We start from the raw sequence: 15,399 nt of genomic DNA, 5'->3' as shown, positions 1-15,399 counted from the left end.
ATTTTTGATTTATTGTAGAGATGAGGTCTTGCTGCCCAGGCGGGTCTCAAACCCATGGGCTCAGGCAATCCACTCACCTCAGCCTCCCAAAGGCGCGGGATTACAGGCTGAGCCACCGAGCCCAGCTGTCATGAAGCTCTTATAGAGTTTGTTATTGTTGTTGTTTGTTTGTTGTCTTTCTTTTGACTTTTGGGTTGATTCATGTGTGTTTTCAATCTTTTTCCTGCATTCTTATGAAAGGCGTTGTCATTCTTTTTTTCCTTTCTTCTGTGTTTAATACTTCATTAAGTGTTTTTTGTAAAGCTGGTCTGGAGGCAGTATAAGCTCTTAGGGATTGGATGTGTGGGAAAGATTTTAATTCTCCATCACTGACAAAGCTTAGCTTAGCTGGGAATGTAATTCTTGGTTGAAATTGTTTGTCTTTGAGAACTTTGAAGACGGGGCTCCAAGCTCTCCTAGCCTATAGACAAGTCTGCTGCTATTCTAATTGGTCTTTCCCAGTAGGTAGTCTGAACTTTTGCTCTTCTTGCCTTTAGGGTTTTTTATTTTATGACTTTGTGTAGGCAAATTACTATGTGTCTAGGAGTTGGCCTACTCATTTTTCATTTTGCAGGGGTTCTCTAAATCTCTTGTGTTTGAATGGTCATATCACTGATGAGATAAGGGAAGTTTTCTTGGATAATTTCATGGAATGTTTGTTCCAGGGTGGTCTCCGTCTCTCTTTCTGGCTTAGGAAGTCCAATTAATCTTAGGTTTGGCCTCTTGAAATAATCACTCATCACTTAAAGGTTTTGCTCTTTTCTGTGTTTTTGACAGTTTAGGTTAGCTCCATATTTTGGTCCTCAAGCTCTGAGATTCTTTCTTCTGCTTAGCTAATTCTGCTTTTCATGCTTATCAATTTGTTACTTACTTCATTCACTGCATTCTTTACTGCTGTTATCTCAATTATCAACTCCTTCTTTCTTTCCTCTTATCTCTCCTCAATTCTATTTATTCTCTCTATTAAAGCCTTGATATCTGGGTTTGTGGTTTGAGACCAGTCATTCTGGAGCCTCTTCATTGTTTGCATTCTGAAGTCTGTATTCTCAGTGACTGACTTCCCAGGGGTCTGTATGGGATCCATATTCTTTTGGTTTTTCTTCATTTGTGTAGATTTTCCTCTCTCCTTTTTGTAAAAAATCTCTTCTTTAATTCTGTTGTTCAGGGAGAGGGTAGCTTTTACTTCTGTTTGCTCAATCTCCTATTCTTTCTTCTATGGATCCTCTGGCTTTGTTCAATTCTTAAGCTGAACTGTGGGGGGGGGCTGTACATTTTGCAGTTTTGAGATTTAATTGAGGGGGGAAGCTGTGATTCAGAAAGTATCTGCAGATCCCAGTATCAACCGACAGGTGTGTGCATCCTCTGGAACCCACTTCCCACTGCCTTACAATCTGTCCATGCAGTGAGGGTATAGGTTTGCCCCCTGAAAGCAAAATGAGGTAAGAAAAAGGAAAAGAATGGAAAAAGGAAGTAGGGGGACAAGAGGATGGTGGAGAGAGAGTATAAGAGGGAAAACAGACAGGCATACCAACTAACATGAAAAGTGACACAAAGACAGAAAAGTTAAAAAAAAAAAACTAAAACACACAGACAATCATACAAACACAAACTGACAGAGACCCCCCATGTATGTACTCTCCCTCAAAAATAACCATACATAAACTCTGAAGTCTAAAAAAAAGCAATAAAATAACAGAAACAAAGCAAGTACAAAAATGTAATCAAAAATAGAGAAACAAAAGAAAAAACTAAAACAAAAAACAAGGAAAACAGACAAACAGAAAAACAAAACCTGCTGAGGTGGTTCCTGTAAGTCCAACTTCCTTTCAGCTCTGATCTCCAGCCCCTCCCCTATGCTCTCAGTGCAGGCTGATAGGGTTGCTCTCAGTGTGGGTCAGATGCCCCAGGCCTACTGTGGGAGGAGGGTGGATCAGATCTGGACCCAGCTTGCTACCTGTCAAGTCTTCCAATCAGATCTGACAAGTTTGTGTCTAATCCAGCATGGGGGAGGGGTGTTTGTCTCTCCAAGTTTGATGAGATTACCTCTAGCTCCCAAGTTGGAGGCTGGGTGGAGCTGGGTGGGGCAATGCAGATCTCTGCCTGGTCTTGGGACAGAGAAATGGCTCTAGTCTGTATTTCCTCACTGGTGGTGGGGCTCCTCTCCAGTTCTCCCTGACTGCTGTCTCCATGGATCCCAGGCTTCAGCCACTTTGCTGTCACAGGTGATGGTTTGGCCCGGGCTTTGGGTGATGAGGAACAGCTGTATTCGGCAGGCTCTTCTCAGGTCAGTCCCAAGAGCAGCAGATGATCCTGTGCACCCAGGGCTCTAAAATCAGGGTGGTAGGGGGGTTGCAGTCACTTATGGAGGAGAGCCCCAGATGTATGAACCCAAGTCTCCCCTCAGATGAACTTTCATTCACCCACTAGTACACACCTACTCATGCAGAGAGTCTTTAAAGACACTTGCTTTTGAGAAGACTCTCACAGTCTGACCTGTCCCATCACCATCTTGCTGGAAATTCCTCCTCCTTTGTCTTTCTAAGCCCTAGGTCAGATGTCTAACCTTTTAACTTCTACAGGCTGCATCAGGTAAAGAGGAATTGTCTTGGACCACACATAAATTACATAATATAGTTAGTATTTATACATATTAAGATTTCTCTTTTTATATTTTTTATTATAAAGTTTAGAAAAACGAAAGCAATATAAGACTAGTTGAAAATTTGACTTTGTTTTTATAAAACTAATCTGTCAATGTTGGTTTGATGGAAGTGGTCACAATTCTTAGTGAGTTCTCAAGGTCCTTCTCAGAAATATTTGTTCAAATTTTGCTCTTTGTGTGCCTCATAATTGAAAACAGCTGCTCAGAAATGCATGTGCTGCCAAAAAAGTGATGTCATGAAAAGACATAATTGTGAACTTCAAAAATAGAACTACACATGGGGTCATGAAGAAAATAAATGCTAAAAAACACATCATGTTTGAAAGGACATAACAAATTGGGCACAGTGGCTCAACCTATAATCCCAGAACTTTGGGAGTCCAAGGTGAGGGGAATGCCAGAGCCCACAGATTCGAGATCAGTTTTGGTAACTTGGCAAGACCTCATCTCTACAATAAATCAAAAACTAGCTGAGTGTGGTGGTGCATGCCTATAGTTCCAGCTACTTGGAAGACCAAGGTGGAGGGATTGCCTGAGTCCAGCAGGTTGAGGCTGCGGTGACCAGGAGCATGCCACTGCCCTTCAGCCTGGGTGACAGAGTGAGACTCCAACTCAAAAAAAAAAAAAAAGAAAGGACATAACATGAATTTAATATACCCAATGAACAGCCACTTTAACATTACCTAAAACTCATGTTTTTTTAAGCAGGTCACTTAACTTATCTCTACTAGCCAAGGACAGAACCAGTTTCTCAGAGGTAGCTATTGAGAGTTGTTTTACTGTTATAGCCAAACTGTGAGAAAGGAGAATCACCAGCACACCAGGTTCCAATTTTGAGTCCTTTAATAGTGCCATAAAGATCTTGACAATGAATGGAATCAGCAAGAAGCTTATATAGGCAAAATCTAAGGGGCTGCTATGGCTACATAGCAGGGGGTGAGGGTACAAGGGACTAAAAACAAAAGGAACAATTTATTGGATTTCAGTTAACAAGGCATACAATTACATGGAACCTGTGGCTAGGAAGTGTTGCAAATGGTCAGCAAGAATGATCAGCGTGATCAGCTCAGGGGAACAAAGCTGTGGGTCTGTGGTCATGGGAACGTTACAACAATCACACGTATACATTGGGAAGTTATTCATAGGTCAAGCAGGCAGCTAAGATGGCATTAGCTACTTCATTCCTCCCTTCTAGTTGTACATGAGTCAATTCATTTACTCATTGGTCATGGGTATGGAATTAAAATAAGTTTTTACATGCATAAGTTTTACAGAATTTACACATGAAAGATAAAATAGCATTAACAGAGCCCTTTGGTCACATTTTCAATCTGCAGGAGCTACAGTTAAAAGACCTATGCCAAAGGCCAGAGCAAGTGGGATAACAAAAACAAGAGCTAAAGATTGAGCACAATGCATTTAACCAGTCTATTGGCATCTTATGGTTCAGATGTACATTGAAAGGTGATTTTGAGAGGGTTTTTGGAGTTCTTAGCTGCAGTCTGGTTGGCTGAATGGTGATTGTTTTTCTTTGTTGGATGAGGGAGTGGATATTTAGGGTCCCTGGCCACCTCAGCACAGACAATGGAATAAGTATTCATTTCCTTGGCTTTCTTGACTTGAATTCAGGCCAGTACCCCATCGACCTTGAGTGCTGTTGGGGTGGTGATGATGATGAAAAAAGTTTTTTTCCAGGCAGGAGTTAGTCCCTCTTTCTGGTTTTTGGTGAAAACCAGATCTCCAGGCTGGAATGGATGACAAGGTGTGAAAGACGGGAAAAAAAGCACGAACACTGGAGTGGACAGCAGCCTGGACCTGCTGGAGGGACTGCACGTACTTTAACAGAGATTGATTAGTTATTTTTGCTAGAATGGGATCTCACAACTGGGGTAATAGAGAGGGGGTCTTTTAAACATGATTTTATATGAGGTAAGCCCAGCCTTGTATGGGGTACATCTAGCCTGGAGGAGGACCAGAGGCAAAAGGTTTATTTATTTTTCATTGGTTTCTATTATTAATTTGATTAAAGTATATTTTAATGTTCAGTTCATGTGTTCTACCTGTCCAGTTTTGTGGTCAGTAAGCACAATGTAATTTCCAGTTAATGTTGAGTGCTTTACTAACCAGCTGTATTATGGACGAGATAAAGGCAGAACCATTATCAGAGCCAATAGAGAGGGGGAGCCCATAGCTAGGAATTCTTTCATTTAATAAAAACCTTGTAACCATAAGTGCGGTTTTATTTTTGGTGGCAAAGGCCTTTACCCATCCAGAAAAAGTATTAGTAAACACCAGTAGATAGTCATATCCTGTTTGAGGAGGTTTTATTTCAATGAAGTTTATTTTTCTTCAGGATTTAATCCTTGGGCCCTGATGCCATCTGAAGGTTTGGGTCCTTGTTTTGCATTGACTTGGGCACAGGCAGGGCACATGGCAGCTGCTGTTGCAGCAATGCTTTTTAAGTCATTAATATGGTAAAAATGGTTTACAGCTCAGTCAGTTTGGTACCTTCCAGGTTAGTAGTAGAATGCAGTTGTTTTACCAAGGTGTGTCTGAGGGTTTCAGGCAAAATAACTTTAGAGTCTTTGACCCACCATCCAGTGGAGTTTTTATGGGCTTCTGCTAGGTTTTCTTGTTCCTCTTCTTCTTGGGTATAGGTAGGCTGTTTTGGGAGAGAAGGAGCTGAAAAAGTTTTAGTTAGCAAGATAGTCAGGGGTTCAACTAGGAGTTCTGCTGCCTTTTGAGACACCTGATCCTTCAGGCAGTTCCCAGTTGCTTCTGGAGTGTTAGACTTCTGGTGTTCCCTGCAATGAATGATGGCTACCTCTTTAGGGAGCCATATAGCCTCTAGGAGGGCTAAGATTTCTTTCTTATTTTTTACCATCTTACCTGCTGCGGTAAGAAGACCTCATTCTTTGTAGATCATGGCATGCATATGGAGTGTAGCAAGGCATACCAGCTGTTGGTGAAGATGTTTACTTGCTTTCCTGTTCCCCAGCACAGAGCCTGAGTTGAAGCAATTAACTCAGCTTTCTGAGCCGAGGTACCTTGAGGCATTGCCTGTGACCAGATTACGACATGAACCGTGGTTACGCTGCACCAGCCTTGCGAACTCCCTCTATTACCAGGCTGCTACCATCCATGAATAGGTCAGCATCAGCCTGGCTTAAGGGAGTGTCCCAAAGATCGGGCCAGCTGGCATGAGAGATGTCCAATACATCTTCACAGTCATACATTGGCATTTCCAGATTGTCATCAGGCAACAGAGTGGGCAGATTGAGGTACTGAGTAGGAGAGAAAGTTAGTCTTGGTTAGTTAAGCAAAAGACTCTGATATTGGGTGATATGAGCATTTGATATCCAGCAGCCAGAGGCACCTCGGAGCAAAGTTTCAACAGCATGGGGAACAGTTAATTCCAGGTTTTGGCCAAAAGTTAATTTATCTGCTTTCTTAACTAGCATGGCTGTGGCCGCAATGGCCTGGAAACAAGAGGGCCAGTCAGAGGCTACTGGATCCAGTCTTTTTGGCAAGTAAATCAATGGTGTTCTCCAGGGTCCTAAGGTCTGAGTAAGGACCCCTTTTGCAACTCCTCATTGATCGTGAATGAACAAGCGGAAAGGCTTGGTAACATCTGGGAGAGCTAGAGCTGGGCCTTGGGTCAGAGTCATTTTTTTTTTTTTTGAGTTGGAGTCTCACTCTGTCGCCCAGACTGGAGTGCAGTGGCCGCTCCCGGCCATCGCAGCCTCGACCTGCTGGGCTCCGGCGATCCTTCCGCCTCAGCCTTCCAAGTAGCTGGAACTACAGGCGCACGCTACCACACCCAGCTAATTTTTTGATTTGTTGTAGAGATGAGGTCTCGCCAAGTTGCCCAGGCAGGTCTCAAACCTGTGGGATCAGGCAATTCACTCACCTCAGCCTCCCAAAGCGTGGGATTACAGGCTGAGCCACCGAGCCCGGCTCAGAGTCATTTTTAACTGCTGGAACGCCTGTTCCTCAGTAGCAGTTCAGTTTAGGTTTGTGTACAGGGGCTTGGCAACTTCAGCAAATTCTTGGATCCACAGCCAGCAATACCCTGCTGCCCCCAGGAATTCCTGTACCTGTTTCTTTGTGGTTGGCATGGGAATCTGAAGAATGGCTTCTTTCCGGGCTGAAGTCAGGGCTCATTTACACTTCTTTAGCTGGTATTCCAGATAGGAGACTTCAGTTGAGCAGAGCTGTGCCTTTTTCACTGACACACGATAGCCCAAGTCTTGGAGGAGTTGTAACAGTGCCTTAGTACCTAGTAACCAAGTGTCCAAGTCTGCAGCCACAAGTTAGAGGTCATTTACATCCTGGAGTAAAGTACATTCAGGATGTAGGGCACAGAACCCTGACAAATCCTGTTGCAAGACCTTCCTGAAAAGAGTTGGGGAGTTCTTAAAGCCTTGTGGTAGCTGGGTCCAAGTCAGCTGACTGGTGTCCCCTGAATCTGGATTTGTCCATTCAAAAGCAAAGATGGGTTGACTGACAGGAGACAAAGGGATAGAAAAGAAGGCATCCTTTAAATTCAGTACACTATATACCTGATGTTGAGGAGGTTTGGAATCAGTTCCCGGGGCTTTGAGGGCCATTACCAGGATTTTAGCCTGTCTTCTTGCAACTCTATTGGCTGCCTGTACTGCCTGTTTCTGTTTTTCAACATCTCTGTTGTTAAAACTTTCTGAGCTACTTCAAGAAGCTGAGAAATATTCATTCCTGAAAAGCCTTCCAGCTTCTACAACTTTTTTTGGGTGTCTGGAGCTGCCTGAGCCACAAATGCTAAATTAATAGCTCGAGAGTTCTCAGGAGCCCAAGGAACAAAAGGGGTGTAAGTCTGAAATGTCTCTTGGAGGTGCTTGAGGAACGCTCCTGGAGATTCCTCAGGTCCCTGGAGAACCTTGGTAGTTTTAGAAAGATTGATAGGTTTTTGGGCTGCCCCCTTCAAACCTGCTAACAGAGGCTGGTGATAGGTATCTAGTGCCTTGGATTCCACCAAGGTGTTGGGGTCCCAGTCTGGGCGAGTGGAGGAAAAAACCTGCTCTAACATTTCCTGACTTTTCTCCTCTGTACCAGTCACTGAGGCCAGGACAGACTTTTTAGTCTCAGCTTTAATGCACTTCTGGCTTTTTAGAAGTAGATAGGGTTAAAAAGGAGCTGCTGGCAATTATCCCAGGTGGGAAGATGAATGTGCATGTTTGATTTTTCCAGAGAAAGGTTAAAACCTATGGTTTCATAGACCTTCCAAACAGATTTAGTAACATGAACATTCAAAGACCCTGTAGAGGGTTAACCAACATTAAAGGCAAGTCAATTGTTTACACAGAGGATCTGGAGTTTACTTTTGGAGAGATGGACAACATAATCCTCTGTGAATCCAACAGAGAAATTTCTTATTATACAGTCCAGGAGACAAGAGGCCTTAGAAGTCCATGACCCCATATTGTCAAAACCAGTAAATTACAGGAGGCACCTAATGAGGATTCAACCTTCAACCATGAGAGGATAAGCAAAGGCTAATAAAAGTTTCTGGCCTGCTGACCAGTCCAAAAGTGCAACAGAAGCAGGCCCTGTGGCAAAGAGCACAGCAAAAATGCAAATCAGGGAAAGAGACCAAGGATGACAGGGATATAGAAATACCATAGGCAGTTAGAAGTCAAAGCAGGCACCCAAACAGAAATCAGATAGTAAGCTCAGACTCTGTTTAGCCAAACTTTTGGCTTAACAAACAGTGTCTAAGGAGTGGCGTCATCAGCTAGAATACTGACAAGTCATGGATTCTGTGAACCATAACAAACAACAAGCAAACAACAAACAATTAAAACACAATGACAGGGCACTTCTGGACCAAGTCAGTTATAGATCCCTGGGACAACCTAAGGGCAGAAAACGGATCCCTGGGACAACCTCAGGGCAGAAAACCAGAGGACTCTATTCAGTCAATGTCTTGGCCTAATGAGTAGTGTCCAAAGGGCGAACTCATCAGGCCGTGACTCTCTTAAACAGAAGCAGAAACAGAAACCGTGGTCACAAGCAATTAAGCAGAAAACCAAAAATAAATTCTTACCTCCTAGTAGATTGTAGATGGACTCAGGCTTTTTTGAGGCAGTAGCTGCTAGCAGTCATTTCAACTCCCTCAGAGCCAGATGAGAGGTTAAGTGGCCTGAGAATCTCAAGAGGTGCCTTCCCTACACCTCTCCTCCCAGTCAGGGAGAGTTGGAGTGAGGCAGCTGCTTGTGCTGGCATAATATCTTGCTGGGGCCTCCAAATGTTATAGCTGAACTGTGAGAAAGGAGAATCACCAGCACACTGGATTTGAATTTTGAGTCCCTTAGTATCACGCAGTCAAGAGTAGGTTCTTGCCATAAATCTTTTGACACTGAATGGAATCAGCAAGAAGTTTATATAGGCAAAATCTGCAAGTTGGCTACATAGCAGGGGATGAAGGTACAAGGAACTAAAAACAAAAGGAACAATTTCTTGGATTTCAGTTAACAAGGCATACAATTACATGGAACCGTGGCTAGGGAGTGTTGCAAATGGTCACATGATCAGCTCAGGGGAACAAAGTTGTGGGTCTGTGGTCATGGGAATGTTACAACAATCACACGTATACATTGGGAGGTTATTTATAGGTCAAGTAGGCAGCTAAGATGGCATTTGCTATTTCATTACAACTCCCTCCCCAGCTTATTAGTAATTAGCTTTTCTATTTCAAGTATTTACCTCCATGTATGAGACCCAGTTTAACCTAATCAGCCCTTTGTGACCTATGTTACAGGTAGACCCCCTCCACCATGGCAAAAATAATGCAACTAACCCACCCATCTGTCTGCTGTCCATCACCTGACATCAGTACCTGTGCTTACTTGCCTCTTTGGATGTGGAGCAGACCACCACACAACCACCTTCATAACCTGCCCCCATCAAAGAGGAATGTTACTAGACTCTGGTGTGTCCATGTGCTCTTTGAGCTATGGCTGTTGCCATGTTTCCTGGCTTTGGCCCCCTACCCTATCTTGGGGAGGTAAATGTCCTCTCTCTTTCTCATTTCTTTTCTTCTCTTTTTTTTTTTTGAGTTGGAGTCTCACTCTGTCACCCAGACTTGAGTGCAGTGGCCACTCCCGGCCACCGCAGCCTCAACCTGCTGGGCTCCAGTGATCCTTCCACCTCGGCCTTCCGAGTAGCCAGAATTACAGGCATGTGCTACCATGCCCAGCTGATTTTTTGATTTATTGTAGAGATGAGGTCTCGCTGCCCAGGTGGGTCTCGAACCCGCAGGCTCAGGCAATCCACTCACCTCAGCCTCCCAAAGGTGCGGGATTACAGGCTGAGCTACCGAGCCCAGCTCTCATTTATTTTCTAAATAAACTATATTTTCTTTTATTATTATTATTAATTTTTTTATTATAAAGATGTGGGATACAATTCAGGGTTAGGTATACAAATGTTGATTATGCAGGTACCCTTGTTGATGAGATATGCCCCTCTCTCCCCTAGCAGTTTCCCTCAACTGCCAATTCCACCTCTCCCCCCAGTTTCCCACTACTGTCAGTCCCTTTCTTATAGTATTATAATTGTTCAAGGTCCACTTATGAGTGAGAACATATGGTACTCTGTTCTTTGTTTCTGTGATAGATAACTGAGTATGATCGACTCCAGATCCATCCAAGTTGCTGTGAAGTCCATATGTTTGTCCCTCTTTATGGCTGCATAATATTCCCTTGTATATATGTACCACATTTTAAAAAATCCAGTCCAGCTTCTATGGGCCACATGGTTGGTTCCATGTTTTTGCTATTGTGAATAGAGCTGTAACACACATATGTGTGCAGGTATCTTTTTTGTAAAATAATTTGAGTTCCTCTGGGTATATTCCCAATAAGGGAATTGCTGGGTCATATGGAAGATCAATTTCTAGTTCTTTCAGAAATTGTCACACGGTCTTCCAAAGAGGTTGCACTAGTTTGCATTCCCACTAGCAGTGTAGAAGCATTCCTTTTTCTCTGCATCCTTGCCAGCATTTGTTGTTGTTTGTTTATTAATGATGGCCATTCTTACTGGGGTTAGGTGGTATCTCAATGTAGTTTTGATTTGTATTTCTCTGATGATGAGTGAGGCTGAGCACTTTTTCATGTGTCTGTTTGCTGCCTGTATATCTTCTTTTGAGAAGTGTCTGTTCATGACTTTTGCCCACTTTTTAAAGGGGCTGTTTTTTTCCTTTCAGTGTGTTTGAGATCCTTGTAGATCCTAGATGTTAGGCCTTTGTCAGATATATAGTTGGCAAAAATTTTTTCCCATTCTGTGGGCTCTCTCCCTGCTCTCTTGATGGTTTCTTTTGCTTTGCAGATGCTTGTCAGATTGATGAGGTCCCACTTGCCAATCTTATTTCTTAAGGTATTGGCCTTTAGGGTTCTGACTAGGAATTGGTTGCTAGTTCCAATTTCCATAAGGGTGTCTCCTGAGTTTTCCAAGATTCTTATAGTTTGAGGTTTTACGTTTAGGTCTTTGATCCATTTAGAGTTAATTTTTATGTACAGTGATAGGTAGGGGTCCTGTTTCAATCTTCTGCATGTGGTCAGCCAGTTTTCCCAGCACCATTTACTGAATAGGTCCTCTTTCCCCAGTGGTTGCTGTTGGAGGCTTTGTCAAAGATGAGTTGTGAGAAATTGAGGCTTTGTTTTCAGAATCTCTATCCTGTTCCATTGGTCTATGTACCTGTTCTTGTACCAATACCAGGCTGTTTTGATGACTGTAGCCTTATAGTAAAGTTTGAAGTCTGGAAGTGTGATACCTCCTGCTTTGTTTCTTTTGTTAAGGATTGTTTTGGCTATTCATGGTCATTTATGTTTCCATATGAATTTCTGTGCTGTCATTTCCAGGTCTGAGAAGAATGATGTTGGTAACTTAATGGGTATTGTGTTGAATCTATAGATTGCCTTTGGTAGGATGGACATTTTAATAATGTTGATTCTTCCTATCCATGAGGATGGAGTATTTTTCCATTTTTTTTTTTTTATGTCTTCTTGGATTTCTTTGAGCAGTGTTTTGTAGTTCTCATTGTAAAGGTCTTTCACTTCTCTGGTTAGGAAGATGCAGAGGTATTTAATTTTTTTGTGTGGCTATTGTGAATGGGATTGTGCTTTTTATTTGGGTCACTACCTGTTTGCTGTTGGTGTATAGGAATGCAACTGTCTTTTGCACATTTATTTTGTATTGTGAGACTTTGCCAAAGTCCTTTATAAGTGCAAGCAGGTTTTTGACAGATTCCCTTGGATTTTCAAGGTATAGGATCATATCATCAGCAAAGAGGGATAACTTGACTTCCTCTTTTCCTATTTGGATACCCCTGATTTCATTCTTTTGTCTAATTGCCCTAGCTAGGACTTCCAACACAATGTTGAACAAGAGGGGTGAAAGTGGCAGCCTTGTGTCATTCCAGTTTTCAGGGGAAATGTTTCCAGCTTCTGTCCATTTAGCAATATGTTAGCTGTGGGTTTATCATAGATGGCACTTATTATTTTGAGATATGTCCCTTCTATTCCTAGGTGTTTGAGGGTTTTTATCAAGAAGGGATGGTGGATTTTATCAGAAGCTTTTTCTGCATCTAATGAGATAATCATGTGGTTCTTGTTTTTACAACTGCTGATGTATTTAATGACATTTATAGTCTGGTGAATGTTGAACCAGTCCTGCATCCCAGGTATGAAGCCTACTTGGTCATGGTGGATGATTTCTGAGATGTGATTTGGATCCAATTTGCTCAAATCTTGTTGAGGATTTTTGCATCTATGTTCATAAGGGATATTGGCCTGTAGTTCTCTTTTTTTGTTGGATCTTTACCTGGTTTGGGTATCAGTGTGATGTTAGCTTTGTAAAATGATTTGGGGAGAATTCCAACTTTCTCAATTGCCTGGAATACTTTCAATAAGATTGGTATCAGCTCCTCCTTGTATGTTTTGTAGAATTCTGCTGGAAAGTCATCTGAGCCAGAGGTTTTTTTTGTAGGTAGTTTTCATATGACAGAGTTAATTGGTCTATTTAGTGTATCAATGTCTTCTTGTTTCACCCTGGGGAGGTTGTGTGATGTCAGAAAGTTCTTCATTTCATTTAGCTTATCAAGTTTGTTTCCATATAGGCATACATAGTAATTTCTGATAATTTTTTGTATTTCTTCAGGGTCAGTTGTGATTTGATCTTTTGTATTTCTGATTGTGTTTATTTAGGCCTTTTCTCTCTTTTCCTTGGTCATTCTGGCTAGGGGCCCATCAATCTTGTTAATTCTTTCAAAGAACCAGCTTTTTGTTTTGTTGATGTTTTCTATGATATTTTTGTCTTCTATGTCCTGTATTTGGGCTTTTATTTTTGTGATTTGGATTCTTCTTCTAACGTTGGGGTTTTGCTGGTCTTCTCTTTCCAGCTCCCTTAAGTGATTTTAAATAAACTATATTTTCTAATCTAACTTCTGTGCAATTCTTTGTATCTTTCTTGCAGCACTGCATCGTACACCAGACACTCACTCACCCAGCAGGCCTGACCTAATATTCTGGAGGCACCAGGGAGTATGATCTAAAATATTTTGTGAGGCCACATTACTAGGTGTCCTGGGTCACCTGCAGCCCATAGTAATTTTCATTGTTTGTATACTTCTGGATATGCCTACCCTAAGTAATTTTCACTGTTTGTATACTTCTGGATAGAGGATCTCTTCTTCTCTCCTCAGTGTAGTTTTCTAAGACTCTTCTGATGCTCAATATTGACACATTGGCTTGTTTCATTATCTTTCTCTCTATAATTATTCCAATCTTATTGACTTTGTATTTATGGTGACAACTCATCTTACAACCAGGCCTACCATTTCTTTTCATCTTCATTAACTTTTCTTCCACCCCATCTCAGCCCAGAACCTTGGTGTTACAGTCATTGGATGACTTTTGAAATTTTGAATTCAAGTACCATACTCTTTGACAATAGCCTTTAATACTTCCAGTTCACTTGCTCTAGTATCCCTACTTGAATATTCCTCAACTTCACTGATATCTCAAATTCACAAACTTCACTACCTTTTGACTATGTGTCAGCACATTCATATATTTATTTCCCTCCTTACCCAGCATGGAGTTCATGCTCCATCATGGTAATCAATCACTTAGAAATATCTTCAACTCTCTTGCCCCTCCCTCCTTGGGTCATATTATTTACTAAATCTCACCACTGGCTGAGTACAATTATCTACTTTCTCAGTCCCTGCACAGCATCTGTTGCATGTTGCTGGGTAAAAGTCATATGACCGGGATGACTGGTTTATCACCCATGATTGTAATCTTCTAATGGACATATATCCCTTCTTGGCAATCTTATATTTTGGTAGAAAATTTGCTTTACAGCTGCCAGGATGAATAACTCATACTTTTTATTTTTTTTCTTTAAACCTCTTCTAACTGTCATCTCTATGTTCAGCCTCTGAGAGTTGCTTTAGACTACATTGAGAATGCAAAAGCCATTTGAACAGCATTTCCTCATCTTCTCACTGTAAAATCCACCAGGTTACCTGATCTTAAATCTATCTTCTCTGTTTTACTCCCATTCCAGTTGTAGCATGGCAATCCCAAATCTGAGAGGGCTTGCACATAAGGCTTTTTACCTATTCCAAACAAGTCACCTAGAGGTCCAGCAGGGAGAACTTTGGTTTAGTAGAATTTACAGGAGGCACTGATGGTGACAAGTCAGTCAAAAAAGAATCCGCCCCTGAAGACAGTACAGCAAACAATTTTATAATCAAACAAGTTAATTATTCAACTTGCAACATGGTGGTTATAATCACAGTGAATAAGGGCATGGCCCACATTGTTCTCAGCTCTCCTCAATGTTACAGGGAATATGCATATCCTGCAGAGACTAGCCTTGGCCAGAAGCTGCTCCCTGAGGGAGGGGTAGAAAGAAGCCAGATCTAGGGGAAAAGAGTCAATGTCTAGACAATTACCTTACACCTGTTCTTTTCAAACCGAAATTCTTCAACTTGTACTGCGGCTCCAGTACCATTTTGCTTTGCCATGTATTTCATTCCTTTAGTTGTCCCCTCACCCCTGGCATTATCTACTGGATCATTTTCATCAGCATATCATGCTTTAGTGACTCTCTTCCTAAAACACCTTTTCCTTATCCCACCCCCTCCAAGTCCCACTTCTCTTAACAAAAAGGTCTTCTCTAAAGAGTTATAGCCAGTCTCCCACCTCCTATTCACTCTCCAACCCACTTTTATCTGGGTTTGCATCCCTACAGCAGCATTGAAATTGTTCTTGTCAAGGTCACCAAGTCCTCTGAGAGGACTACCAAACCTAATGGACCCTTGATCTTTCAGTGGCATTGGATGTAAATGCCACTTTGTTGTTGTGGTTCCTGTAACTCCACACGCTCCCAGCTCTCTCCTTCCTCCTAGCTCTTCCTTCTAAGCCGGGCTTCTATGTGTTAGAGTCAGGGCTTCATCCTGTCTCTTCCTAGTGACCTGCCCTTTCAGCAGATGATTTCACTCAGTCCTATGGCTTTAAACACTTAATATGCCCTCCAAATTTATTTCTTTAGCACAGAACTTCATCCCTGAGCTCCAGGTTTAATCAACTGCTATTTGGTCTCTCTGCTTGAATGTCGAATAAACATCTGAATCATCTTCCTTCCTCCCTCCC

This window comes from Carlito syrichta, unplaced genomic scaffold (genome assembly GCF_000164805.1).
Source record: "Carlito syrichta isolate Samal-C Ts95f unplaced genomic scaffold, Tarsius_syrichta-2.0.1 Scaffold312209, whole genome shotgun sequence".
Taxonomy (NCBI): Eukaryota; Metazoa; Chordata; class Mammalia; order Primates; family Tarsiidae; genus Carlito; species Carlito syrichta.
The sequence above is the reverse complement of the archived record's forward strand: the minus strand, read 5'-3'. Positions refer to the sequence as shown.